Source organism: Lissotriton helveticus, chromosome 5_1 (assembly GCF_964261635.1).
Source record: "Lissotriton helveticus chromosome 5_1, aLisHel1.1, whole genome shotgun sequence".
Taxonomy (NCBI): domain Eukaryota; kingdom Metazoa; phylum Chordata; class Amphibia; order Caudata; family Salamandridae; genus Lissotriton; species Lissotriton helveticus.
In genome coordinates, this window is record NC_136065.1 from 1,651,321,590 (window position 1) to 1,651,348,330 (window position 26,741).

The 26,741-nt window shown below is 38.2% G+C and overlaps 21 non-coding genes across 21 annotated transcripts; all 21 read left to right on the forward strand.

Moving 5' to 3' along the window:
- The first annotated feature begins 213 nt into the window (after window positions 1-213).
- Window positions 214-286, forward strand: TRNAR-UCG (transfer RNA arginine (anticodon UCG)). The gene has a single exon. It is a non-coding gene; the product is annotated as a tRNA-Arg (tRNA).
- Window positions 287-1,088: 802 nt separating this feature from the next.
- TRNAR-CCU (transfer RNA arginine (anticodon CCU)) lies at window positions 1,089-1,161 on the forward strand. Its single transcript has one exon. It is a non-coding gene; the product is annotated as a tRNA-Arg (tRNA).
- A 3,111-nt stretch (window positions 1,162-4,272) lies between these two features.
- On the forward strand, window positions 4,273-4,345 carry TRNAR-CCU (transfer RNA arginine (anticodon CCU)). The gene has a single exon. It is a non-coding gene; the product is annotated as a tRNA-Arg (tRNA).
- A 643-nt stretch (window positions 4,346-4,988) lies between these two features.
- TRNAR-UCG (transfer RNA arginine (anticodon UCG)) lies at window positions 4,989-5,061 on the forward strand. The gene has a single exon. It is a non-coding gene; the product is annotated as a tRNA-Arg (tRNA).
- Window positions 5,062-5,863: 802 nt separating this feature from the next.
- TRNAR-CCU (transfer RNA arginine (anticodon CCU)) lies at window positions 5,864-5,936 on the forward strand. Its single transcript has one exon. It is a non-coding gene; the product is annotated as a tRNA-Arg (tRNA).
- Window positions 5,937-8,172: 2,236 nt separating this feature from the next.
- On the forward strand, window positions 8,173-8,245 carry TRNAR-UCG (transfer RNA arginine (anticodon UCG)). The gene has a single exon. It is a non-coding gene; the product is annotated as a tRNA-Arg (tRNA).
- Window positions 8,246-9,047: 802 nt separating this feature from the next.
- Window positions 9,048-9,120, forward strand: TRNAR-CCU (transfer RNA arginine (anticodon CCU)). Its single transcript has one exon. It is a non-coding gene; the product is annotated as a tRNA-Arg (tRNA).
- A 2,236-nt stretch (window positions 9,121-11,356) lies between these two features.
- Window positions 11,357-11,429, forward strand: TRNAR-UCG (transfer RNA arginine (anticodon UCG)). The gene has a single exon. It is a non-coding gene; the product is annotated as a tRNA-Arg (tRNA).
- Window positions 11,430-12,231: 802 nt separating this feature from the next.
- TRNAR-CCU (transfer RNA arginine (anticodon CCU)) lies at window positions 12,232-12,304 on the forward strand. Its single transcript has one exon. It is a non-coding gene; the product is annotated as a tRNA-Arg (tRNA).
- A 643-nt stretch (window positions 12,305-12,947) lies between these two features.
- Window positions 12,948-13,020, forward strand: TRNAR-UCG (transfer RNA arginine (anticodon UCG)). Its single transcript has one exon. It is a non-coding gene; the product is annotated as a tRNA-Arg (tRNA).
- Window positions 13,021-13,822: 802 nt separating this feature from the next.
- On the forward strand, window positions 13,823-13,895 carry TRNAR-CCU (transfer RNA arginine (anticodon CCU)). Its single transcript has one exon. It is a non-coding gene; the product is annotated as a tRNA-Arg (tRNA).
- A 1,519-nt stretch (window positions 13,896-15,414) lies between these two features.
- On the forward strand, window positions 15,415-15,487 carry TRNAR-CCU (transfer RNA arginine (anticodon CCU)). Its single transcript has one exon. It is a non-coding gene; the product is annotated as a tRNA-Arg (tRNA).
- A 643-nt stretch (window positions 15,488-16,130) lies between these two features.
- TRNAR-UCG (transfer RNA arginine (anticodon UCG)) lies at window positions 16,131-16,203 on the forward strand. Its single transcript has one exon. It is a non-coding gene; the product is annotated as a tRNA-Arg (tRNA).
- An 802-nt stretch (window positions 16,204-17,005) lies between these two features.
- TRNAR-CCU (transfer RNA arginine (anticodon CCU)) lies at window positions 17,006-17,078 on the forward strand. The gene has a single exon. It is a non-coding gene; the product is annotated as a tRNA-Arg (tRNA).
- Window positions 17,079-18,597: 1,519 nt separating this feature from the next.
- Window positions 18,598-18,670, forward strand: TRNAR-CCU (transfer RNA arginine (anticodon CCU)). The gene has a single exon. It is a non-coding gene; the product is annotated as a tRNA-Arg (tRNA).
- Window positions 18,671-20,189: 1,519 nt separating this feature from the next.
- On the forward strand, window positions 20,190-20,262 carry TRNAR-CCU (transfer RNA arginine (anticodon CCU)). The gene has a single exon. It is a non-coding gene; the product is annotated as a tRNA-Arg (tRNA).
- Window positions 20,263-21,781: 1,519 nt separating this feature from the next.
- On the forward strand, window positions 21,782-21,854 carry TRNAR-CCU (transfer RNA arginine (anticodon CCU)). Its single transcript has one exon. It is a non-coding gene; the product is annotated as a tRNA-Arg (tRNA).
- Window positions 21,855-23,373: 1,519 nt separating this feature from the next.
- TRNAR-CCU (transfer RNA arginine (anticodon CCU)) lies at window positions 23,374-23,446 on the forward strand. The gene has a single exon. It is a non-coding gene; the product is annotated as a tRNA-Arg (tRNA).
- A 1,518-nt stretch (window positions 23,447-24,964) lies between these two features.
- TRNAR-CCU (transfer RNA arginine (anticodon CCU)) lies at window positions 24,965-25,037 on the forward strand. Its single transcript has one exon. It is a non-coding gene; the product is annotated as a tRNA-Arg (tRNA).
- Window positions 25,038-25,680: 643 nt separating this feature from the next.
- Window positions 25,681-25,753, forward strand: TRNAR-UCG (transfer RNA arginine (anticodon UCG)). The gene has a single exon. It is a non-coding gene; the product is annotated as a tRNA-Arg (tRNA).
- Window positions 25,754-26,555: 802 nt separating this feature from the next.
- TRNAR-CCU (transfer RNA arginine (anticodon CCU)) lies at window positions 26,556-26,628 on the forward strand. Its single transcript has one exon. It is a non-coding gene; the product is annotated as a tRNA-Arg (tRNA).
- Window positions 26,629-26,741: the final 113 nt, after the last annotated feature.

Genomic DNA, 26,741 nt, shown 5'->3' on the forward strand with positions numbered 1-26,741 from the left:
TTAATCTCATGAAGAAAGAGGTTTAAATGCAAAAAAGAAAACAATAGCTTATCGTACTGGTGACATTCTCATTATATAGATTCCAAAAAAGTGTTTTAATTGAAAGGAGCTGAAAGAAAACACAATGGGATGTAAACCTAAATAACTATAAATATTATCTTTTCCATTCTTGCATAGCACCTACAGTATAAAAATAAATACAGCAGGACACATGACCGCGTGGCCTAATGGATAAGGCATCTGACTTCGGATCAGAAGATTGAGGGTTCGAGTCCCTTCGTGGTCGGTTTTTGACAATGGTCACACAATTCAGGTTTCCATTCAGAATGGAAGCAGGCTCTTCCAATACTCTTATAGCCATCATGTTCTCATTCCTAATTAATAATAAAGTGGAGTACATACTGCACAGTCATTTAGATTGCATCTTCAGTCTAAAATCTAGTGCATTTAAGTGGCATTAAAAAGTGCTTCTATGTACATGCACTGAATATGTACTAGGTTTGCAGAATTCTGACTTGACAGAATGGGTTTTAGCTTAAGTGTGTGTAGATGAACTGCAAGGTGTGTAAGTATATGTTCGTGTAGTGCTTCAAGTGTAAAATCTGTATGATTTGTGCAGTTAAAGTGCTCATTTTGCCTACGAGAAAGAAAAGTACTACAGAAGAATTATAAAGGATTGGCACATTGGCTGCCTTTGCTGATGACACAGATGGCTCATTTGTAAAGCACTGGTCTATTAAGTTGCAGAGCGTGGTTGAACTTGGTTAGTAGACTTGGTGCCTGTTTCTGTGTCCTGCTGAAGACAAGGACGGCTTGATACCACTGTCAAAGCCCAGTTTATTGAGAAAAGCATCCATGGAAGAAGAAGTGTTGATTCGAAAATGGTTCTCCTCCAATATCTCTCCACTTGCTAGAAATACAGAGTCTCCATTATAGCACAGAACAGAGTGTTAAAGTCGGGGATGGAAGAGGATGAAAATTGGAAGTTTACTTATGGAGAGAACTGAGAAATGTCCTGTGTGCAGACACCAGTGTTGGACGAATGAATACATTTAAATAATGCCTCTAGATTACTGGCATTTATCTGTGCCTCAGTGGCCTAATGGATAAGGCACTGGCCTCCTAAGCCAGGGATTGTGCGTTCGAGTCCCATCTGAGGTGCAAACCAATGTCCACTGTTCCTTTTCCAGAAAAATAAATATATTTATTACATGCTCCCTCTCAGAAGCTTATGAGGTATTAGGAACTTTGAAATGGTACCATTTTACTTCTGTATCTTCAGAGTCATGTTGATGTTCTGAAACTACAAAGTCGATTTTTGAAACACCTATCTTTGTCAGATGCATTTTTGACCCGGCAGAAGATATTCCTTTGGAAAAAATCATTTGAATTGGATTGGTGTAACTGTTGTTTCTAGAGGTGGTGAAAGGCTTTCAGCTACTTAAATAGGGTAAGTCAGGATTCATGAAACGTATACAACCTTTGAGTGTGTGTAAATTGGAATATCCAGGAAGGAGCAGTTTGTACTACTTTCAAAACAGTTTCTCTCCACTTCTGGAAACATCCCGAGCTATATAAAGCATTTACTGAGCTTTAATCTCATGAAGAAAGAGGTTTAAATGCAAAAAAGAAAACAATAGCTTATCGTACTGGTGACATTCTCATTATATAGATTCCAAAAAAGTGTTTTAATTGAAAGGAGCTGAAAGAAAACACAATGGGATGTAAACCTAAATAACTATAAATATTATCTTTTCCATCCTTGCATAGCACCTACAGTATAAAAATAAACACAGCAGGACACATGACCAGGTGGCCTAATGGATAAGGCGTCTGACTTCTGATCAGAAGATTGAGGGTTCAAGTCCCTTCGTGGTCGGTTTTTGACAATGGTCACACAATTCAGGTTTCCATTCAGAATGGAAGCAGGCTCTTCCAATACTCTTATAGCCATCATGTTCTCATTCCTAATTAATAATAAAGTGGAGTACATACTGCACAGTCATTTAGATTGCATCTTCAGTCTAAAATCTAGTGCATTTAAGTGGCATTAAAAAGTGCTTCTATGTACATGCACTGAATATGTACTAGGTTTGCAGAATTCTGACTTGACAGAATGGATTTTAGCTTAAGTGTGTGTAGATGAACTGCAAGGTGTGTAAGTATGTGTTCATGTAGTGCTTCAAGTGTAAAATCCGTATTATTTGTGCAGTTAAAGTGCTCATTTTGCCTACGAGAAAGAAAAGTACTACAGAAGAATTATAAATGATTGGCACATTGGCTGCCTTTGCTGATGACACAGATGGCTTATTTGTAAAGCACTGGTCTATTAAGTTGCAGAGTGTGGTTGAACTTGGTTAGTAGACTTGGTGCCTGTTTCTGTGTCCTGCTGAAGACAAGGACGGCTCGATACCACTGTCAAAGCCCAGTTTATTGGGAAAAGCATCCATGGAAGAAGAAGTGTTGATTCGAAAATGGTTCTCCTCCAATTTCTCTCCACTTGCTAGAAATACAGTCTCCATTACAGCACAGAACAGAGTGTTAAAGTCGGGGATGGAAGAGGATGAAAATGGGAAGTTTACTTATGGAGAGAACTGAGAAATGTCCTGTGTGCAGACACCAGTGTTGGAAGATTGAATACATTTACATAATGCCTCTAGATTGGTGTCATCTATCTGTGCCTCAGTGGCCTAATGTATAAGGCACTGGCCTCCTAAGCCAGGGATTGTGGGTTTGAGTCCCATCTGAGGTGCAAACCAATGTCCACTCTTACTTTTCCAGAAAAATAAATATATTTATTACATGCTTCCTCTCAGAAGCTTATAAGGTATTAGGAACTTTGAAATGGTACCATTTTACTTCTGTATCTTCAGAGTCATGTTGATGTTCTGAAACTACAAAGTCGATTTTTGAAACACCTATCTTTGTCAGATGCATTTTTGACCCGGCAGAAGATATTCCTTTGGAAAAATTCATTTGAATTGGATTGGTGTAACTGTTGTTTCTAGAGGTGGTGAAAGGCTTTCAGCTACTTAAATAGGGTAAGTCAGGATTCATGAAACGTATACAACCTTTGAGTGTGTGTAAATTGGAATATCCAGGAAGGAGCAGTTTGTACTACTTTCAAAACAGTTTCTCTCCACTTCTGGAAACATCCCGAGCTATATAAAGCATACACTGAGCTTTAATCTCATGAAGAAAGAGGTTTAAATGCAAAAAAGAAAACAATAGCTTATCGTACTGGTGACATTCTCATTATATAGATTCCAAAAAAGTGTTTTAATTGAAAGGAGCTGAAAGAAAACACAATGGGATGTGAACCTAAATAACTATAAATTTTATCTTTTCCATCCTTGCATAGCACCTACAGTATAAAAATAAACGCAGCAGGACACATGACCGCGTGGTCTAATGGATAAGGCGTCTGACTTCGGATCAGTAGATTGAGGGTTCAAGTCTCTTCGTGGTCGGTTTTTGACAATGGTCACACAATTCAGGTTTCCATTCAGAATGGAAGCAGGCTCTTCCAATACTCTTATAGCCATCATGTTCTCATTCCTAATTAATAATAAAGTGGAGTACATACTGCACAGTCATTTAGATTGCATCTTCAGTCTAAAATCTAGTGCATTTAAGTGGCATTTAAAAGTGCTTCTATGTACATGCACTGAATATGTACTAGGTTTGCAGAATTCTGACTTGACAGAATGGGTTTTAGCTTAAGTGTGTGTAGATGAACTGCAAGGTGTGTAAGTATGTGTTCATGTAGTGCTTCAAGTGTAAAATCTGTATGATTTGTGCAGTTAAAGTGCTCATTTTGCCTACGAGAAAGAAAAGTACTACAGAAGAATTATAAAGGATTGGCACATTGGCTGCCTTTGCTGATGACACAGATGGCTTATGTGTAAAGCACTGGTCTATTAAGTTGCAGAGTGTGGTTGAACTTAGTTAGCAGACTTGGTGCCTGTTTCTGTGTCCTGCTGAAGACAAGGACGGCTTGATACCACTGTCAAAGCCCAGTTTATTGAGAAAAGCATCCATGGAAGAAGAAGTGTTGATTCGAAAATGGTTCTCCTCCAATATCTTTCCACTTGCTAGAAATACAGAGTCTCCATTATAGCACAGAACAGTGTTTTAAAGTCGGGGATGGAAGAGGATGAAAATTGGAAGTTTACTTATGGAGAGAACTGAGAAATGTCCTGTGTGCAGACACCAGTGTTGGACGATTGAATACATTTAAATAATGCCTCCAGATTACTGGCATTTATCTGTGCCTCAGTGGCCTAATGGATAAGGCACTGGCCTCCTAAGCCAGGGATTGTGCGTTCGAGTCCCATCTGAGGTGCAAACCAATGTCCACTCTTCCTTTTCCAGAAAAATAAATATATTTATTACATGCTTCCTCTCAGAAGCTTATGAGGTATTAGGAACTTTGAAATGGTACCATTTTACTTCTGTACTCTTCAGAGTCATGTTGATGTTCTGAAACTACAAAGTAGATTTTTAAACACCTATCTTTGTCAGATGCATTTTTGACCCGGCAGAAGATATTCCTTTGGAAAAAATTATTTGAATTGGATTGGTGTAACTGTTGTTTCTAGAGGTGGTGAAAGGCTTTCAGCTACTTGAATAGGGCAAGTCAGGATTCGTGAAATGTATACAACCTTTGAGTGTGTGTACATTGGAATATCCAGGAAGGAGCAGTTTGTACAACTTTCAAAACAGTTTCTCTCCACTTCTGGAAACATCCAGAGCTATGTAAAGCATTTACTGAGCTTTAATCTCATGATGAAAGAGGTTTAAATGCAAAAAAGAAAACAAAAGATTATCGTACTGGTGACATTCTCATTATATAGATTCCAAAAAAGTGCTTTAATTGAAAAGAGCTGAAAAAAACACAATGGGATGTAAACCTAAATAACTATAAATAATATATTTTCCATCCTTGCATACCACCTACAGTATAAAAATAAACGCACAGAACACATAACCGCGTGGTCTAATGGATAAGGCGTCTGACTTCGGATCAGAAGATTGAGGGTTCGAGTCCCTTTGTGGTTGGTTTTTGACAATGGCCACACAATTCAGGTTTCCATTCAGAATGGAAGCAGGCTCTTCCAATACTCTTATAGCCATCATGTTCTCATTCCTAATTAATAATAAAGTGGAGTACATACTGCACAGTCATTTAGATTGCATCTTCAGTCTAAAATCTAGTGCATTTAAGTGGCATTAAAAAGTGCTTCTATGTACATGCACTGAATATGTACTAGGTTTGCAGAATTCTGACTTGACAGAATGGGTTTTAGCTTAAGTGTGTGTAGATGAACTGCAAGGTGTGTAAGTATGTGTTCATGTAGTGCTTCAAGTGTAAAATCCGTATTATTTGTGCAGTTAAAGTGCTCATTTTGCCTACGAGAAAGAAAAGTACTACAGAAGAATTATAAATGATTGGCACATTGGCTGCCTTTGCTGATGACACAGATGGCTTATTTGTAAAGCACTGGTCTATTAAGTTGCAGAGTGTGGTTGAACTTGGTTAGTAGACTTGGTGCCTGTTTCTGTGTCCTGCTGAAGACAAGGACGGCTTGATACCACTGTCAAAGCCCAGTTTATTGGGAAAAGCATCCATGGAAGAAGAAGTGTTGATTCGAAAATGGTTCTCCTCCAATTTCTCTCCACTTGCTAGAAATACAGAGTCTCCATTACAGCACAGAACAGAGTGTTAAAGTCGGAGATGGAAGAGGATGAAAATGGGAAGTTTACTTATGGAGAGAACTGAGAAATGTCCTGTGTGCAGACACCAGTGTTGGACGATTGAATACATTTACATAATGCCTCTAGATTGCTGTCATCTATCTTTGCCTCAGTGGCCTAATGGATAAGGCACTGGCCTCCTAAGCCAGGGATTGTGGGTTTGAGTCCCATCTGAGGTGCAAACCAATGTCCACTCTTACTTTTCCAGAAAAATAAATATATTTATTACATGCTTCCTCTCAGAAGCTTATAAGGTATTAGGAACTTTGAAATGGTACCATTTTACTTCTGTATCTTCAGAGTCATGTTGATGTTCTGAAACTACAAAGTCGATTTTTGAAACACCTATCTTTGTCAGATGCATTTTTGACCCGGCAGAAGATATTCCTTTGGAAAAATTCATTTGAATTGGATTGGTGTAACTGTTGTTTCTAGAGGTGGTGAAAGGCTTTCAGCTACTTAAATAGGGTAAGTCAGGATTCATGAAACGTATACAACCTTTGAGTGTGTGTAAATTGGAATATCCAGGAAGGAGCAGTTTGTACTACTTTCAAAACAGTTTCTCTCCACTTCTGGAAACATCCCGAGCTATATAAAGCATACACTGAGCTTTAATCTCATGAAGAAAGAGGTTTAAATGCAAAAAAGAAAACAATAGCTTATCGTACTGGTGACATTCTCATTATATAGATTCCAAAAAAGTGTTTTAATTGTAAGGAGCTGAAAGAAAACACAATGGGATATGAACCTAAATAACTATAAATTTTATCTTTTCCATCCTTGCATAGCACCTACAGTATAAAAATAAACGCACCAGGACACATGACCGCGTGGCCTAATGGATAAGGCGTCTGACTTCGGATCAGTAGATTGAGGGTTCAAGTCTCTTCGTTGTCGGTTTTTGACAATGGTCACACAATTCAGGTTTCCATTCAGAATGGAAGCAGGCTCTTCCAATACTCTTATAGCCATCATGTTCTCATTCCTAATTAATAATAAAGTGGAGTACATACTGCACAGTCATTTAGATTGCATCTTCAGTCTAAAATCTAGTGCATTTAAGTGGCATTAAAAAGTGCTTCTATGTACATGCACTGAATATGTACAAGGTTTGCAGAATTCTGACTTGACAGAATGGGTTTTAGCTTAAGTGTGTGTAGATGAACTGCAAGGTGTGTAAGTATGTGTTCATGTAGTGCTTCAAGTGTAAAATCTGTATGATTTGTGCAGTTAAAGTGCTCATTTTGCCTACGAGAAAGAAAAGTACTACAGAAGAATTATAAAGGATTGGCACATTGGCTGCCTTTGCTGATGACACAGATGGCTTATTTGTAAAGCACTGGTCTATTAAGTTGCAGAGTGTGGTTGAACTTGGTTAGTAGACTTGGTGCCTGTTTCTGTGTCCTGCTGAAGACAAGGACGGCTTGATACCACTGTCAAAGCCCAGTTTATTGAGAAAAGCATCCATGGAAGAAGAAGTGTTGATTCGAAAATGGTTCTCCTCCAATATCTCTCCACTTGCTAGAAATACAGAGTCTCCATTATAGCACAGAACAGAGTGCTAAAGTCGGGGATGGAAGAGGATGAAAATTGGAAGTTTACTTATGGAGAGAACTGAGAAATGTCCTGTGTGCAGACACCAGTGTTGGACGATTGAATACATTTAAATAATGCCTCTAGATTACTGGTATTTATCTGTGCCTCAGTGGCCTAATGGATAAGGCACTGGCCTCCTAAGCCAGGGAGTTTGCGTTCGAGTCCCATCTGAGGTGCAAACCAATGTCCACTCTTCCTTTTCCAGAAAAATAAATATATTTATTACATGCTTCCTCTCAGAAGCTTATGAGGTATTAGGAACTTTGAAATGGTACCATTTTACTTCTGTACTCTTCAGAGTCATGTTGATGTTCTGAAACTACAAAGTAGATTTTTAAACACCTGTCTTTGTCAGATGCATTTTTGACCCGGCAGAAGATATTCCTTTGGAAAAAATGATTTGAATTGGATTGGTGTAACTGTTGTTTCTAGAGGTGGTGAAAGGCTTTCAGCTACTTGAATATGGAAATTCAGGATTCGTGAAATGTATACAACCTTTGAGTGTGTGTAAATTGGAATATCCAGGAAGGAGAAGTTTGTACAACTTTCAAAACAGTTTCTCTCCACTTCTGGAAACATCCAGAGCTATGTAAAGCATTTACTGAGCTTTAATCTCATGAAGAAAGAGGTTTAAATGCAAAAAAGAAAACAAAAGATTATCATACTGGTGACATTCTCATTATATAGATTCCAAAAAAGTGCTTTAATTGAAAGGAGCTGCAAAAAACACAATGGGATGTAAACCTAAATAACTATAAATAATATATTTTCCATCCTTGCATACCACCTACAGTATAAAAATAAACACACAGGACACATGACTGTGTGGCCTAATGGATAAGGCGTCTGACTTCGGATCAGAAGATTGAGGGTTTGAGTCCCTTCGTGGTTGGTTTTTGACAATGGCCACACAATTCAGGTTTCCATTCAGAATGGAAGCAGGCTCTTCCAATACTCTTATAGCCATCATGTTCTCATTCCTAATTAATAATAAAGTGGAGTACATAGTGCACAGTCATTTAGATTGCATCTTCAGTCTAAAATCAAGTGCATTTAAGTGGCATTAAAAAGTGCTTCTATGTACATGCACTGAATATGTACTAGGTTTGCAGAATTCTGACTTGACAGAATGGGTTTTAGCTTAAGTGTGTGTAGATGAACTGCAAGGTGTGTAAGTATGTGTTCATGTAGTGCTTCAAGTGTAAAATCTGTATGATTTGTGCAGTTAAAGTGCTCGTTTTGCCTACGAGAAAGAAAAGTACTACAGAAGAATTATAAAGGATTGGCACATTGGCTGCCTTTGCTGATGACACAGATGGCTTATTTGTAAAGCACTGGTCTATTAAGTTGCAGAGTGTGGTTGAACTTGGTTAGTAGACTTGGTGCCTGTTTCTGTGTCCTGCTGAAGACAAGAACGGCTTGATACCACTGTCAAAGCCCAGTTTATTGAGAAAAGCATCCATGGAAGAAGAAGTGTTGATTCGAAAATGGTTCTCCTCCAATTTCTCTCCACTTGCTAGAAATACAGAGTCTCCATTACAGCACAGAACAGAGTGTTAAAGTCAGGGATGGAAGAGGATGAAAATGGGAAGTTTACTTATGGAGAGAACTGAGAAATGTCCTGTGTGCAGACACCAGTGTTGGACGATTGAATACATTTACATAATGCCTCTAGATTGCTGTCATCCATCTTTGCCTCAGTGGCCTAATGGATAAGGCACTGGCCTCCTAAGCCAGGGATTGTGGGTTTGAGTCCCATCTGAGGTGCAAACCAATGTCCACTCTTACTTTTCCAGAAAAATAAATATATTTATTACATGCTTCCTCTCAGAAGCTTATAAGGTATTAGGAACTTTGAAATGGTACCATTTTACTTCTGTATCTTCAGAGTCATGTTGATGTTCTGAAACTACAAAGTCGATTTTTGAAACACCTATCTTTGTCAGATGCATTTTTGACCCGGCAGAAGATATTCCTTTGGAAAAATTCATTTGAATTGGATTGGTGTAACTGTTGTTTCTAGAGGTGGTGAAAGGCTTTCAGCTACTTAAATAGGGTAAGTCAGGATTCATGAAACGTATACAACCTTTGAGTGTGTGTAAATTGGAATATCCAGGAAGGAGCAGTTTGTACTACTTTCAAAACAGTTTCTCTCCACTTCTGGAAACATCCCGAGCTATATAAAGCATACACTGAGCTTTAATCTCATGAAGAAAGAGGTTTAAATGCAAAAAAGAAAACAATAGCTTATCGTACTGGTGACATTCTCATTATATAGATTCCAAAAAAGTGTTTTAATTGTAAGGAGCTGAAAGAAAACACAATGGGATATGAACCTAAATAACTATAAATTTTATCTTTTCCATCCTTGCATAGCACCTACAGTATAAAAATAAACGCACCAGGACACATGACCGCGTGGCCTAATGGATAAGGCGTCTGACTTCGGATCAGTAGATTGAGGGTTCAAGTCTCTTCGTTGTCGGTTTTTGACAATGGTCACACAATTCAGGTTTCCATTCAGAATGGAAGCAGGCTCTTCCAATACTCTTATAGCCATCATGTTCTCATTCCTAATTAATAATAAAGTGGAGTACATACTGCACAGTCATTTAGATTGCATCTTCAGTCTAAAATCTAGTGCATTTAAGTGGCATTAAAAAGTGCTTCTATGTACATGCACTGAATATGTACAAGGTTTGCAGAATTCTGACTTGACAGAATGGGTTTTAGCTTAAGTGTGTGTAGATGAACTGCAAGGTGTGTAAGTATGTGTTCATGTAGTGCTTCAAGTGTAAAATCTGTATGATTTGTGCAGTTAAAGTGCTCATTTTGCCTACGAGAAAGAAAAGTACTACAGAAGAATTATAAAGGATTGGCACATTGGCTGCCTTTGCTGATGACACAGATGGCTTATTTGTAAAGCACTGGTCTATTAAGTTGCAGAGTGTGGTTGAACTTGGTTAGTAGACTTGGTGCCTGTTTCTGTGTCCTGCTGAAGACAAGGACGGCTTGATACCACTGTCAAAGCCCAGTTTATTGAGAAAAGCATCCATGGAAGAAGAAGTGTTGATTCGAAAATGGTTCTCCTCCAATATCTCTCCACTTGCTAGAAATACAGAGTCTCCATTATAGCACAGAACAGAGTGCTAAAGTCGGGGATGGAAGAGGATGAAAATTGGAAGTTTACTTATGGAGAGAACTGAGAAATGTCCTGTGTGCAGACACCAGTGTTGGACGATTGAATACATTTAAATAATGCCTCTAGATTACTGGTATTTATCTGTGCCTCAGTGGCCTAATGGATAAGGCACTGGCCTCCTAAGCCAGGGAGTTTGCGTTCGAGTCCCATCTGAGGTGCAAACCAATGTCCACTCTTCCTTTTCCAGAAAAATAAATATATTTATTACATGCTTCCTCTCAGAAGCTTATGAGGTATTAGGAACTTTGAAATGGTACCATTTTACTTCTGTACTCTTCAGAGTCATGTTGATGTTCTGAAACTACAAAGTAGATTTTTAAACACCTGTCTTTGTCAGATGCATTTTTGACCCGGCAGAAGATATTCCTTTGGAAAAAATGATTTGAATTGGATTGGTGTAACTGTTGTTTCTAGAGGTGGTGAAAGGCTTTCAGCTACTTGAATATGGAAATTCAGGATTCGTGAAATGTATACAACCTTTGAGTGTGTGTAAATTGGAATATCCAGGAAGGAGAAGTTTGTACAACTTTCAAAACAGTTTCTCTCCACTTCTGGAAACATCCAGAGCTATGTAAAGCATTTACTGAGCTTTAATCTCATGAAGAAAGAGGTTTAAATGCAAAAAAGAAAACAAAAGATTATCATACTGGTGACATTCTCATTATATAGATTCCAAAAAAGTGCTTTAATTGAAAGGAGCTGCAAAAAACACAATGGGATGTAAACCTAAATAACTATAAATAATATATTTTCCATCCTTGCATACCACCTACAGTATAAAAATAAACACACAGGACACATGACTGTGTGGCCTAATGGATAAGGCGTCTGACTTCGGATCAGAAGATTGAGGGTTTGAGTCCCTTCGTGGTTGGTTTTTGACAATGGCCACACAATTCAGGTTTCCATTCAGAATGGAAGCAGGCTCTTCCAATACTCTTATAGCCATCATGTTCTCATTCCTAATTAATAATAAAGTGGAGTACATAGTGCACAGTCATTTAGATTGCATCTTCAGTCTAAAATCAAGTGCATTTAAGTGGCATTAAAAAGTGCTTCTATGTACATGCACTGAATATGTACTAGGTTTGCAGAATTCTGACTTGACAGAATGGGTTTTAGCTTAAGTGTGTGTAGATGAACTGCAAGGTGTGTAAGTATGTGTTCATGTAGTGCTTCAAGTGTAAAATCTGTATGATTTGTGCAGTTAAAGTGCTCGTTTTGCCTACGAGAAAGAAAAGTACTACAGAAGAATTATAAAGGATTGGCACATTGGCTGCCTTTGCTGATGACACAGATGGCTTATTTGTAAAGCACTGGTCTATTAAGTTGCAGAGTGTGGTTGAACTTGGTTAGTAGACTTGGTGCCTGTTTCTGTGTCCTGCTGAAGACAAGAACGGCTTGATACCACTGTCAAAGCCCAGTTTATTGAGAAAAGCATCCATGGAAGAAGAAGTGTTGATTCGAAAATGGTTCTCCTCCAATATCTCTCCACTTGCTAGAAATACAGAGTCTCCATTATAGCACAGAACAGAGTGTTAAAGTCGGGGATGGAAGAGGATGAAAATTGGAAGTTTACTTATGGAGAGAACTGAGAAATGTCCTGTGTGCAGACACCAGTGTTGGACGATTGAATACATTTAAATAATGCCTCTAGATTACTGGCATTTATCTGTGCCTCAGTGGCCTAATGGATAAGGCACTGGCCTCCTAAGCCAGGGATTGTGCGTTCGAGTCCCATCTGAGGTGCAAACCAATGTCCACTCTTCCTTTTCCAGAAAAATAAATATATTTATTACATGCTTCCTCTCAGAAGCTTATGAGGTATTAGGAACTTTGAAATGGTACCATTTTACTTCTGTACTCTTCAGAGTCATGTTGATGTTCTGAAACTACAAAGTAGATTTTTAAACACCTGTCTTTGTCAGATGCATTTTTGACCCGGCAGAAGATATTCCTTTGGAAAAAATGATTTGAATTGGATTGGTGTAACTGTTGTTTCTAGAGGTGGTGAAAGGCTTTCAGCTACTTGAATATGGAAAGTCAGGATTCGTGAAATGTATACAACCTTTGAGTGTGTGTAAATTGGAATATCCAGGAAGGAGAAGTTTGTACAACTTTCAAAACAGTTTCTCTCCACTTCTGGAAACATCCAGAGCTATGTAAAGCATTTACTGAGCTTTAATCTCATGAAGAAAGAGGTTTAAATGCAAAAAAGAAAACAAAAGATTATCATACTGGTGACATTCTCATTATATAGATACCAAAAAAGTGCTTTAATTGAAAGGAGCTGAAAAAAACACAATGGGATGTAAACCTAAATAACTATAAATAATATATTTTCCATCCTTGCATACCACCTACAGTATAAAAATAAACACACAGGACACATGACCGCGTGGCCTAATGGATAAGGCGTCTGACTTCGGATCAGAAGATTGAGGGTTTGAGTCCCTTCGTGGTTGGTTTTTGACAATGGCCACACAATTCAGGTTTCCATTCAGAATGGAAGCAGGCTCTTCCAATACTCGTATAGCCATCATGTTCTCATTCCTAATTAATAATAAAGTGGAGTACATACTGCACAGTCATTTAGATTGCATCTTCAGTCTAAAATCAAGTGCATTTAAGTGGCATTAAAAAGTGCTTCTATGTACATGCACTGAATATGTACTAGGTTTGCAGAATTCTGACTTGACAGAATGGGTTTTAGCTTAAGTGTGTGTAGATGAACTGCAAGGTGTGTAAGTATGTGTTCATGTAGTGCTTCAAGTGTAAAATCCGTATTATTTGTGCAGTTAAAGTGCTCATTTTGCCTACGAGAAAGAAAAGTACTACAGAAGAATTATAAATGATTGGCACATTGGCTGCCTTTGCTGATGACACAGATGGCTTATTTGTAAAGCACTGGTCTATTAAGTTGCAGAGTGTGGTTGAACTTGGTTAGTAGACTTGGTGCCTGTTTCTGTGTCCTGCTGAAGACAAGGACGGCTTGATACCACTGTCAAAGCCCAGTTTATTGAGAAAAGCATCCATGGAAGAAGAAGTGTTGATTCGAAAATGGTTCTCCTCCAATTTCTCTCCACTTGCTAGAAATACAGAGTCTCCATTACAGCACAGAACAGAGTGTTAAAGTCAGGGATGGAAGAGGATGAAAATGGGAAGTTTACTTATGGAGAGAACTGAGAAATGTCCTGTGTGCAGACACCAGTGTTGGATGATTGAATACATTTACATAATGCCTCTAGATTGCTGTCATCTATCTGTGCCTCAGTGGCCTAATGGATAAGGCACTGGCCTCCTAAGCCAGGGATTGTGGGTTTGAGTCCCATCTGAGGTGCAAACCAATGTCCACTCTTACTTTTCCAGAAAAATAAATATATTTATTACATGCTTCCTATCAGAAGCTTATAAGGTATTAGGAACTTTGAAATGGTAGCATTTTACTTCTGTATCTTTAGAGTCATGTTGATGTTCTGAAACTACAAATTAGATTTTTAAACACCTTTCTTTGTCAGATGCATTTTTGACCCGGCAGAAGATATTCCTTTGGAAAAAATCATTTGAATTGGATTGGTGTAACTGTTGTTTCTAGAGGTGGTGAAAGGCTTTCAGCTACTTAAATAGGGTAAGTCAGGATTCATGAAACGTATACAACCTTTGATTGTGTGTAAATTGGAATATCCAGGAAGGAGCAGTTTGTACTACTTTCAAAACAGTTTCTCTCCACTTCTGGAAACATCCCGAGCTATATAAAGCATACACTGAGCTTTAATCTCATGAAGAAAGAGGTTTAAATACAAAAAAGAAAACAATAGCTTATCGTACTGGTGACATTCTCATTATATAGATTCCAAAAAAGTGTTTTAATTGAAAGGAGCTGAAAGAAAACACAATGGGATGTAAACCTAAATAACTATAAATATTATCTTTTCAATCCTTGCATAGCACCTACAGTATAAAAATAACCACAGCAGGACACATGACCGTGTGGCCTAATGGATAAGGTGTCTGACTTCGGATCAGTAGATTGCGGGTTCAAGTCTCTTCGTGGTCGGTTTTTGACAATGGTCACACAATTCAGGTTTCCATTCAGAATGGAAGCAGGCTCTTCCAATACTCTTATAGCCATCATGTTCTCATTCCTAATTAATAATAAAGTGGAGTACATACTGCACAGTCATTTAGATTGCATCTTCAGTCTAAAATCTAGTGCATTTAAGTGGCATTAAAAAGTGCTTCTATGTACATGCACTGAATATGTACTAGGTTTGCAGAATTCTGACTTGACAGAATGGGTTTTAGCTTAAGTGTGTGTATATGAACTGCAAGGTGTGTAAGTATGTGTTCATGTAGTGCTTCAAGTGTAAAATCTGTATGATTTGTGCAGTTAAAGTGCTCATTTTGCCTACGAGAAAGAAAAGTACTACAGAAGAATTATAAAGGATTGGCACATTGGCTGCCTTTGCTGATGACACAGATGGCTTATTTGTAAAGCACTGGTCTATTAAGTTGCAGAGTGTGGTTGAACTTGGTTAGTAGACTTGGTGCCTGTTTCTGTGTCCTGCTGAAGACAAGAACGGCTTGATACCACTGTCAAAGCCCAGTTTATTGAGAAAAGCATCCATGGAAGAAGAAGTGTTGATTCGAAAATGGTTCTCCTCCAATATCTCTCCACTTGCTAGAAATACAGAGTCTCCATTATAGCACAGAACAGAGTGTTAAAGTCGGGGATGGAAGAGGATGAAAATTGGAAGTTTACTTATGGAGAGAACTGAGAAATGTCCTGTGTGCAGACACCAGTGTTGGACGATTGAATACATTTAAATAATGCCTCTAGATTACTGGCATTTATCTGTGCCTCAGTGGCCTAATGGATAAGGCACTGGCCTCCTAAGCCAGGGATTGTGCGTTCGAGTCCCATCTGAGGTGCAAACCAATGTCCACTCTTCCTTTTCCAGAAAAATAAATATATTTATTACATGCTTCCTCTCAGAAGCTTATGAGGTATTAGGAACTTTGAAATGGTACCATTTTACTTCTGTACTCTTCAGAGTCATGTTGATGTTCTGAAACTACAAAGTAGATTTTTAAACACCTGTCTTTGTCAGATGCATTTTTGACCCGGCAGAAGATATTCCTTTGGAAAAAATGATTTGAATTGGATTGGTGTAACTGTTGTTTCTAGAGGTGGTGAAAGGCTTTCAGCTACTTGAATATGGAAAGTCAGGATTCGTGAAATGTATACAACCTTTGAGTGTGTGTAAATTGGAATATCCAGGAAGGAGAAGTTTGTACAACTTTCAAAACAGTTTCTCTCCACTTCTGGAAACATCCAGAGCTATGTGAAGCATTTACTGAGCTTTAATCTCATGAAGAAAGAGGTTTAAATGCAAAAAAGAAAACAAAAGATTATCATACTGGTGACATTCTCATTATATAGATACCAAAAAAGTGCTTTAATTGAAAGGAGCTGAAAAAAACACAATGGGATGTAAACCTAAATAACTATAAATAATATATTTTCCATCCTTGCATACCACCTACAGTATAAAAATAAACACACAGGACACATGACCGCGTGGCCTAATGGATAAGGCGTCTGACTTCGGATCAGAAGATTGAGGGTTTGAGTCCCTTCGTGGTTGGTTTTTGACAATGGCCACACAATTCAGGTTTCCATTCAGAATGGAAGCAGGCTCTTCCAATACTCGTATAGCCATCATGTTCTCATTCCTAATTAATAATAAAGTGGAGTACATACTGCACAGTCATTTAGATTGCATCTTCAGTCTAAAATCAAGTGCATTTAAGTGGCATTAAAAAGTGCTTCTATGTACATGCACTGAATATGTACTAGGTTTGCAGAATTCTGACTTGACAGAATGGGTTTTAGCTTAAGTGTGTGTAGATGAACTGCAAGGTGTGTAAGTATGTGTTCATGTAGTGCTTCAAGTGTAAAATCCGTATTATTTGTGCAGTTAAAGTGCTCATTTTGCCTACGAGAAAGAAAAGTACTACAGAAGAATTATAAATGATTGGCACATTGGCTGCCTTTGCTGATGACACAGATGGCTTATTTGTAAAGCACTGGTCTATTAAGTTGCAGAGTGTGGTTGAACTTGGTTAGTAGACTTGGTGCCTGTTTCTGTGTCCTGCTGAAGACAAGGACGGCTTGATACCACTGTCAAAGCCCAGTTTATTGAGAAAAGCATCCATGGAAGAAGAAGTGTTGATTCGAAAATGGTTCTCCTCCAATTTCTCTCCACTTGCTAGAAATACAGAGTCTCCATTACAGCACAGAACAGAGTGTTAAAGTCAGGGATGGAAGAGGATGAAAATGGGAAGTTTACTTATGGAGAGAACTGAGAAATGTCCTGTGTGCAGACACCAGTGTTGGATGATTGAATACATTTACATAATGCCTCTAGATTGCTGTCATCTATCTGTGCCTCAGTGGCCTAATGGATAAGGCACTGGCCTCCTAAGCCAGGGATTGTGGGTTTGAGTCCCATCTGAGGTGCCAACCAATGTCCACTCTTACTTTTCCAGAAAAATAAATATATTTATTACATGCTTCCTATCAGAAGCTTATAAGGTATTAGGAACTTTGAAATGGTAGCATTTTACTTCTGTATCTTTAGAGTCATGTTGATGTTCTGAAACTACAAATTAGATTTTTAAACACCTTTCTTTGTCAGATGCATTTTTGACCCGGCAGAAGATATTCCTTTGGAAAAAATCATTTGAATTGGATTGGTGTAACTGTTGTTTCTAGAGGTGGTGAAAGGCTTTCAGCTACTTAAATAGGGTAAGTCAGGATTCATGAAACGTATACAACCTTTGATTGTGTGTAAATTGGAATATCCAGGAAGGAGCAGTTTGTACTACTTTCAAAACAGTTTCTCTCCACTTCTGGAAACATCCCGAGCTATATAAAGCATACACTGAGCTTTAATCTCATGAAGAAAGAGGTTTAAATACAAAAAAGAAAACAATAGCTTATCGTACTGGTGACATTCTCATTATATAGATTCCAAAAAAGTGTTTTAATTGAAAGGAGCTGAAAGAAAACACAATGGGATGTAAACCTAAATAACTATAAATATTATCTTTTCAATCCTTGCATAGCACCTACAGTATAAAAATAACCACAGCAGGACACATGACCGTGTGGCCTAATGGATAAGGTGTCTGACTTCGGATCAGTAGATTGCGGGTTCAAGTCTCTTCGTGGTCGGTTTTTGACAATGGTCACACAATTCAGGTTTCCATTCAGAATGGAAGCAGGCTCTTCCAATACTCTTATAGCCATCATGTTCTCATTCCTAATTAATAATAAAGTGGAGTACATACTGCACAGTCATTTAGATTGCATCTTCAGTCTAAAATCTAGTGCATTTAAGTGGCATTAAAAAGTGCTTCTATGTACATGCACTGAATATGTACTAGGTTTGCAGAATTCTGACTTGACAGAATGGGTTTTAGCTTAAGTGTGTGTATATGAACTGCAAGGTGTGTAAGTATGTGTTCATGTAGTGCTTCAAGTGTAAAATCTGTATGATTTGTGCAGTTAAAGTGCTCATTTTGCCTACGAGAAAGAAAAGTACTACAGAAGAATTATAAAGGATTGGCACATTGGCTGCCTTTGCTGATGACACAGATGGCTTATTTGTAAAGCACTGGTCTATTAAGTTGCAGAGTGTGGTTGAACTTGGTTAGTAGACTTGGTGCCTGTTTCTGTGTCCTGCTGAAGACAAGGACGGCTTGATACCACTGTCAAAGCCCAGTTTATTGAGAAAAGCATCCATGGAAGAAGAAGTGTTGATTCGAAAATGGTTCTCCTCCAATATCTCTCCACTTGCTAGAAATACAGAGTCTCCATTATAGCACAGAACAGAGTGTTAAAGTCGGGGATGGAAGAGGATGAAAATTGGAAGTTTACTTATGGAGAGAACTGAGAAATGTCCTGTGTGCAGACACCAGTGTTGGACGATTGAATACATTTAAATAATGCCTCTAGATTACTGGCATTTATCTGTGCCTCAGTGGCCTAATGGATAAGGCACTGGCCTCCTAAGCCAGGGATTGTGCGTTCGAGTCCCATCTGAGGTGCAAACCAATGTCCACTCTTCCTTTTCCAGAAAAATAAATATATTTATTACATGCTTCCTCTCAGAAGCTTATGAGGTATTAGGAACTTTGAAATGGTACCATTTTACTTCTGTACTCTTCAGAGTCATGTTGATGTTCTGAAACTACAAAGTAGATTTTTAAACACCTATCTTTGTCAGATGCATTTTTGACCCGGCAGAAGATATTCCTTTGGAAAAAATGATTTGAATTGGATTGGTGTAACTGTTGTTTCTAGAGGTGGTGAAAGGCTTTCAGCTACTTGAATATGGAAAGTCAGGATTCGTGAAATGTATACAACCTTTGAGTGTGTGTAAATTGGAATATCCAGGAAGGAGCAGTTTGTACAACTTTCAAAACAGTTTCTCTCCACTTCTGGAAACATCCAGAGCTATGTAAAGCATTTACTGAGCTTTAATCTCATGAAGAAAGAGGTTTAAATGCAAAAAAGAAAACAAAAGATTATCATACTGGTGACATTCTCATTATATAGATTCCAAAAAAGTGCTTTAATTGAAAAGAGCTGAAAAAAACACAATGGGATGTAAACCTAAATAACTATAAATAATATATTTTCCATCCTTGCATACCACCTACAGTATAAAAAAAAAACACACAGGACACATGACCGCGTGGCCTAATGGATAAGGCGTCTGAATTCAGATCCGAAGATTGAGGGTTTGAGTACCTTCGTGGTTGGTTTTTGACAATGGCCACACAATTCAGGTTTCCATTCAGAATGGAAGCAGGCTCTTCCAATACTCTTATAGCCATCATGTTCTCATTCCTAATTAATAATAAAGTGGAGTAAATACTGCACAGTCATTTAGATTGCATCTTCAGTCTAAAATCTAGTGCATTTAAGTGGCATTAAAAAGTGCTTCTATGTACATGCACTCAATATGTACTAGGTTTGCAGAATTCTGACTTGACAGAATGGGTTTTAGCTTAAGTGTGTGTATATGAACTGCAAGGTGTGTAAGTATGTGTTCATGTAGTGCTTCAAGTGTAAAATCTGTATGATTTGTGCAGTTAAAGTGCTCATTTTGCCTACGAGAAAGAAAAGTACTACAGAAGAATTATAAAGGATTGGCACATTGGCTGCCTTTGCTGATGACACAGATGGCTTATTTGTAAAGCACTGGTCTATTAAGTTGCAGAGTGTGGTTGAACTTGGTTAGTAGACTTGGTGCCTGTTTCTGTGTCCTGCTGAAGACAAGGACGGCTTGATACCACTGTCAAAGCCCAGTTTATTGAGAAAAGCATCCATGGAAGAAGAAGTGTTGATTCGAAAATGGTTCTCCTCCAATATCTCTCCACTTGCTAGAAATACAGAGTCTCCATTATAGCACAGAACAGAGTGTTAAAGTCGGGGATGGAAGAGGATGAAAATTGGAAGTTTACTTATGGAGAGAACTGAGAAATGTCCTGTGTGCAGACACCAGTGTTGGACGATTGAATACATTTAAATAATGCCTCTAGATTACTGGCATTTATCTGTGCCTCAGTGGCCTAATGGATAAGGCACTGGCCTCCTAAGCCAGGGATTGTGCGTTCGAGTCCCATCTGAGGTGCAAACCAATGTCCACTCTTCCTTTTCCAGAAAAATAAATATATTTATTACATGCTTCCTCTCAGAAGCTTATGAGGTATTAGGAACTTTGAAATGGTACCATTTTACTTCTGTACTCTTCAGAGTCATGTTGATGTTCTGAAACTACAAAGTAGATTTTTAAACACCTATCTTTGTCAGATGCATTTTTGACCCGGCAGAAGATATTCCTTTGGAAAAAATGATTTGAATTGGATTGGTGTAACTGTTGTTTCTAGAGGTGGTGAAAGGCTTTCAGCTACTTGAATATGGAAAGTCAGGATTCGTGAAATGTATACAACCTTTGAGTGTGTGTAAATTGGAATATCCAGGAAGGAGCAGTTTGTACAACTTTCAAAACAGTTTCTCTCCACTTCTGGAAACATCCAGAGCTATGTAAAGCATTTACTGAGCTTTAATCTCATGAAGAAAGAGGTTTAAATGCAAAAAAGAAAACAAAAGATTATCATACTGGTGACATTCTCATTATATAGATTCCAAAAAAGTGCTTTAATTGAAAGGAGCTGAAAAAAACACAATGGGATGTAAACCTAAATAACTATAAATAATATATTTTCCATCCTTGCATACCACCTACAGTATAAAAAAAAAACACACAGGACACATGACCGCGTGGCCTAATGGATAAGGCGTCTGAATTCAGATCAGAAGATTGAGGGTTTGAGTACCTTCGTGGTTGGTTTTTGACAATGGCCACACAATTCAGGTTTCCATTCAGAATGGAAGCAGGCTCTTCCAATACTCTTATAGCCATCATGTTCTCATTCCTAATTAATAATAAAGTGGAGTACATACTGCACAGTCATTTAGATTGCATCTTCAGTCTAAAATCAAGGGCATTTAAGTGGCATTAAAAAGTGCTTCTATGTACATGCACTGAATATGTAATAGGTTTGCAGAATTCTGACTTGACAGAATGGGTTTTAGCTTAAGTGTGTGTAGATGAACTGCAAGGTGTGTAAGTATGTGTTCATGTAGTGCTTCAAGTGTAAAATACGTATTATTTGTGCAGTTAAAGTGCTCATTTTGCCTACGAGAAAGAAAAGTACTACAGAAGAATTATAAATGATTGGCACATTGGCTGCCTTTGCTGATGACACAGATGGCTTATTTGTAAAGCACTGGTCTATTAAGTTGCAGAGTGTGGTTGAACTTGGTTAGTAGACTTGGTGCCTGTTTCTGTGTCCTGCTGAAGACAAGGACGGCTTGATACCACTGTCAAAGCCCAGTTTATTGAGAAAAGCATCCATGGAAGAAGAAGTGTTGATTCGAAAATGGTTCTCCTCCAATTTCTCTCCACTTGCTAGAAATACAGAGTCTCCATTACAGCACAGAACAGAGTGTTAAAGTCGGGGATGGAAGAGGATGATAATGGGAAGTTTACTTATGGAGAGAACTGAGAAATGTCCTGTGTGCAGACACCAGTGTTGGATGATTGAATACATTTACATAATGCCTCTAGATTGCTGTCATCTATCTGTGCCTCAGTGGCCTAATGGATAAGGCACTGGCCTCCTAAGCCAGGGATTGTGGGTTTGAGTCCCATCTGAGGTGCAAACCAATGTCCACTCTTACTTTTCCAGAAAAATAAATATATTTATTACATGCTTCCTCTCAGAAGCTTATAAGGTATTAGGAACTTTGAAATGGTAACATTTTACTTCTGTATCTTCAGAGTCATGTTGATGTTCTGAAACTACAAATTAGATTTTTAAACACCTTTCTTTGTCAGATGCATTTTTGACCCGGCAGAAGATATTCCTTTGGAAAAAATCATTTGAATTTGATTGGTGTAACTGTTGTTTCTAGAGGTGGTGAAAGGCTTTCAGCTACTTAAATAGGGTAAGTCAGGATTCATGAAACGTATACAACCTTTGATTGTGTGTAAATTGGAATATCCAGGAAGGAGCAGTTTGTACTACTTTCAAAACAGTTTCTCTCCACTTCTGGAAACATCCCGAGCTATATAAAGCATACACTGAGCTTTAATCTCATGAAGAAAGAGGTTTAAATGCAAAAAAGAAAACAATAGCTTATCGTACTGGTGACATTCTCATTATATAGATTCCAAAAAAGTGTTTTAATTGAAAGAAGCTGAAAGAAAACACAATGGGATGTAAACCTAAATAACTATAAATATTATCTTTTCCATCCTTGCATAGCACCTACAGTATAAAAATAAGCACAGCAGGACACATGACCGCATGACCTAATGGATAAGGCGTCTGACTTCGGATCAGTAGATTGAGGGTTCAAGTCTCTTCGTGGTCGGTTTTTGACAATGGTCACACAATTCAGGTTTCCATTAGGAATGGAAGCAGGCTCTTCCAATACTCTTATAGCCATCATGTTCTCATTCCTAATTAATAATAAAGTGGAGTACATACTGCACAGTCATTTAGATTGCATCTTCAGTCTAAAATCTAGTGCATTTAAGTGGCATTAAAAAGTGCTTCTATGTACATGCACTGAATATGTACTAGGTTTGCAGAATTCTGACTTGACAGAATGGGTTTTAGCTTAAGTGTGTGTAGATGAACTGCAAGGTGTGTAAGTATGTGTTCATGTAGTGCTTCAAGTGTAAAATCTGTATGATTTGTGCAGTTAAAGTGCTCATTTTGCCTACGAGAAAGAAAAGTACTACAGAAGAATTATAAAGGATTGGCACATTGGCTGCCTTTGCTGATGACACAGATGGCTTATTTGTAAAGCACTGGTCTATTAAGTTGCAGAATGTGGTTGAACTTGGTTAGTAGACTTGGTGCCTGTTTCTGTGTCCTGCTGAAGACAAGGACGGCTTGATACCACTGTCAAAGCCCAGTTTATTGAGAAAAGCATCCATGGAAGAAGAAGTGTTGATTCGAAAATGGTTCTCCTCCAATATCTCTCCACTTGCTAGAAATACAGAGTCTCCATTATAGCACAGAACAGAGTGTTAAAGTCGGGGATGGAAGAGGATGAAAATTGGAAGTTTACTTATGGAGAGAACTGAGAAATGTCCTGTGTGCAGACACCAGTGTTGGACGATTGAATACATTTAAATAATGCCTCTAGATTACTGGCATTTATCTGTGCCTCAGTGGCCTAATGGATAAGGCACTGGCCTCCTAAGCCAGGGATTGTGCGTTCGAGTCCCATCTGAGGTGCAAACCAATGTCTACTCTTCCTTTTCCAGAAAAATAAATATATTTATTACATGCTTCCTCTCAGAAGCTTATGAGGTATTAGGAACTTTGAAATGGTACCATTTTACTTCTGTACTCTTCAGAGTCATGTTGATGTTCTGAAACTACAAAGTAGATTTTTAAACACCTATCTTTGTCAGATGCATTTTTGACCCGGCAGAAGATATTCCTTTGGAAAAAATGATTTGAATTGGATTGGTGTAACTGTTGTTTCTAGAGGTGGTGAAAGGCTTTCAGCTACTTTAATATGGAAAGTCAGGATTCGTGAAATGTATACAACCTTTGAGTGTGTGTAAATTGGAATATCCAGGAAGAAGCAGTTTGTACAACTTTCAAAACAGTTTCTCTCCACTTCTGGAAACATCCAGAGCTATGTAAAGCATTTACTGAGCTTTAATCTCATGAAGAAAGAGGTTTAAATGCAAAAAAGAAAACAAAAGATTATCATACTGGTGACATTCTCATTATATAGATTCCAAAAAAGTGCTTTAATTGAAAGGAGCTAAAAAAAACACAATGGGATGTAAACCTAAATAACTATAAATAATATATTTTCCATCCTTGCATACCACCTACAGTATAAAAATAAACACACAGGACACATGACCGTGTGGCCTAATGGATAAGGTGTCTGACTTCGGATCAGAAGATTGAGGGTTTGAGTCCCTTCGTGGTTGGTTTTTGACAATGGCCACACAATTCAGGTTTCCATTCAGAATGGAAGCAGGCTCTTCCAATACTCTTATAGCCATCATGTTCTCATTCCTAATTAATAATAAAGTGGAGTACATACTGCACAGTCATTTAGATTGCATCTTCAGTCTAAAATCAAGTGCATTTAAGTGGCATTAAAAAGTGCTTCTATGTACATGCACTGAATATGTACTAGGTTTGCAGAATTCTGACTTGACAGAATGGGTTTTAGCTTAAGTGTGTGTAGATGAACTGCAAGGTGTGTAAGTATGTGTTCATGTAGTGCTTCAAGTGTAAAATCTGTATGATTTGTGCAGTTAAAGTGCTCGTTTTGCCTACGAGAAAGAAAAGTACTACAGAAGAATTATAAAGGATTGGCACATTGGCTGCCTTTGCTGATGACACAGATGGCTTATTTGTAAAGCACTGGTCTATTAAGTTGCAGAGTGTGGTTGAACTTGGTTAGTAGACTTGGTGCCTGTTTCTGTGTCCTGCTGAAGACAAGAACGGCTTGATACCACTGTCAAAGCCCAGTTTATTGAGAAAAGCATCCATGGAAGAAGAAGTGTTGATTCGAAAATGGTTCTCCTCCAATATCTCTCCACTTGCTAGAAATACAGAGTCTCCATTATAGCACAGAACAGAGTGTTAAAGTCGGGGATGGAAGAGGATGAAAATTGGAAGTTTACTTATGGAGAGAACTGAGAAATGTCCTGTGTGCAGACACCAGTGTTGGACGATTGAATACATTTAAATAATGCCTCTAGATTACTGGCATTTATCTGTGCCTCAGTGGCCTAATGGATAAGGCACTGGCCTCCTAAGCCAGGGATTGTGCGTTCGAGTCCCATCTGAGGTGCAAACCAATGTCCACTCTTCCTTTTCCAGAAAAATAAATATATTTATTACATGCTTCCTCTCAGAAGCTTATGAGGTATTAGGAACTTTGAAATGGTACCATTTTACTTCTGTACTCTTCAGAGTCATGTTGATGTTCTGAAACTACAAAGTAGATTTTTAAACACCTGTCTTTGTCAGATGCATTTTTGACCCGGCAGAAGATATTCCTTTGGAAAAAATGATTTGAATTGGATTGGTGTAACTGTTGTTTCTAGAGGTGGTGAAAGGCTTTCAGCTACTTGAATATGGAAAGTCAGGATTCGTGAAATGTATACAACCTTTGAGTGTGTGTAAATTGGAATATCCAGGAAGGAGAAGTTTGTACAACTTTCAAAACAGTTTCTCTCCACTTCTGGAAACATCCAGAGCTATGTAAAGCATTTACTGAGCTTTAATCTCATGAAGAAAGAGGTTTAAATGCAAAAAAGAAAACAAAAGATTATCATACTGGTGACATTCTCATTATATAGATTCCAAAAAAGTGCTTTAATTGAAAGGAGCTGAAAAAAACACAATGGGATGTAAACCTAAATAACTATAAATAATATATTTTCCATCCTTGCATACCACCTACAGGATAAAAATAAACACACAGGACACATGACCGCGTGGCCTAATGGATAAGGCGTCTGACTTCGGATCAGAAGATTGAGGGTTTGAGTCCCTTCGTGGTTGGTTTTTGACAATGGCCACACAATTCAGGTTTCCATTCAGAATGGAAGCAGGCTCTTCCAATACTCGTATAGCCATCATGTTCTCATTCCTAATTAATAATAAAGTGGAGTACATACTGCACAGTCATTTAGATTGCATCTTCAGTCTAAAATCAAGTGCATTTAAGTGGCATTAAAAAGTGCTTCTATGTACATGCACTGAATATGTACTAGGTTTGCAGAATTCTGACTTGACAGAATGGGTTTTAGCTTAAGTGTGTGTAGATGAACTGCAAGGTGTGTAAGTATGTGTTCATGTAGTGCTTCAAGTGTAAAATCCGTATTATTTGTGCAGTTAAAGTGCTCATTTTGCCTACGAGAAAGAAAAGTACTACAGAAGAATTATAAATGATTGGCACATTGGCTGCCTTTGCTGATGACACAGATGGCTTATTTGTAAAGCACTGGTCTATTAAGTTGCAGAGTGTGGTTGAACTTGGTTAGTAGACTTGGTGCCTGTTTCTGTGTCCTGCTGAAGACAAGGACGGCTTGATACCACTGTCAAAGCCCAGTTTATTGAGAAAAGCATCCATGGAAGAAGAAGTGTTGATTCGAAAATGGTTCTCCTCCAATTTCTCTCCACTTGCTAGAAATACAGAGTCTCCATTACAGCACAGAACAGAGTGTTAAAGTCAGGGATGGAAGAGGATGAAAATGGGAAGTTTACTTATGGAGAGAACTGAGAAATGTCCTGTGTGCAGACACCAGTGTTGGATGATTGAATACATTTACATAATGCCTCTAGATTGCTGTCATCTAGCTGTGCCTCAGTGGCCTAATGGATAAGGCACTGGCCTCCTAAGCCAGGGATTGTGGGTTTGAGTCCCATCTGAGGTGCAAACCAATGTCCACTCTTACTTTTCCAGAAAAATAAATATATTTATTACATGCTTCCTATCAGAAGCTTATAAGGTATTAGGAACTTTGAAATGGTAGCATTTTACTTCTGT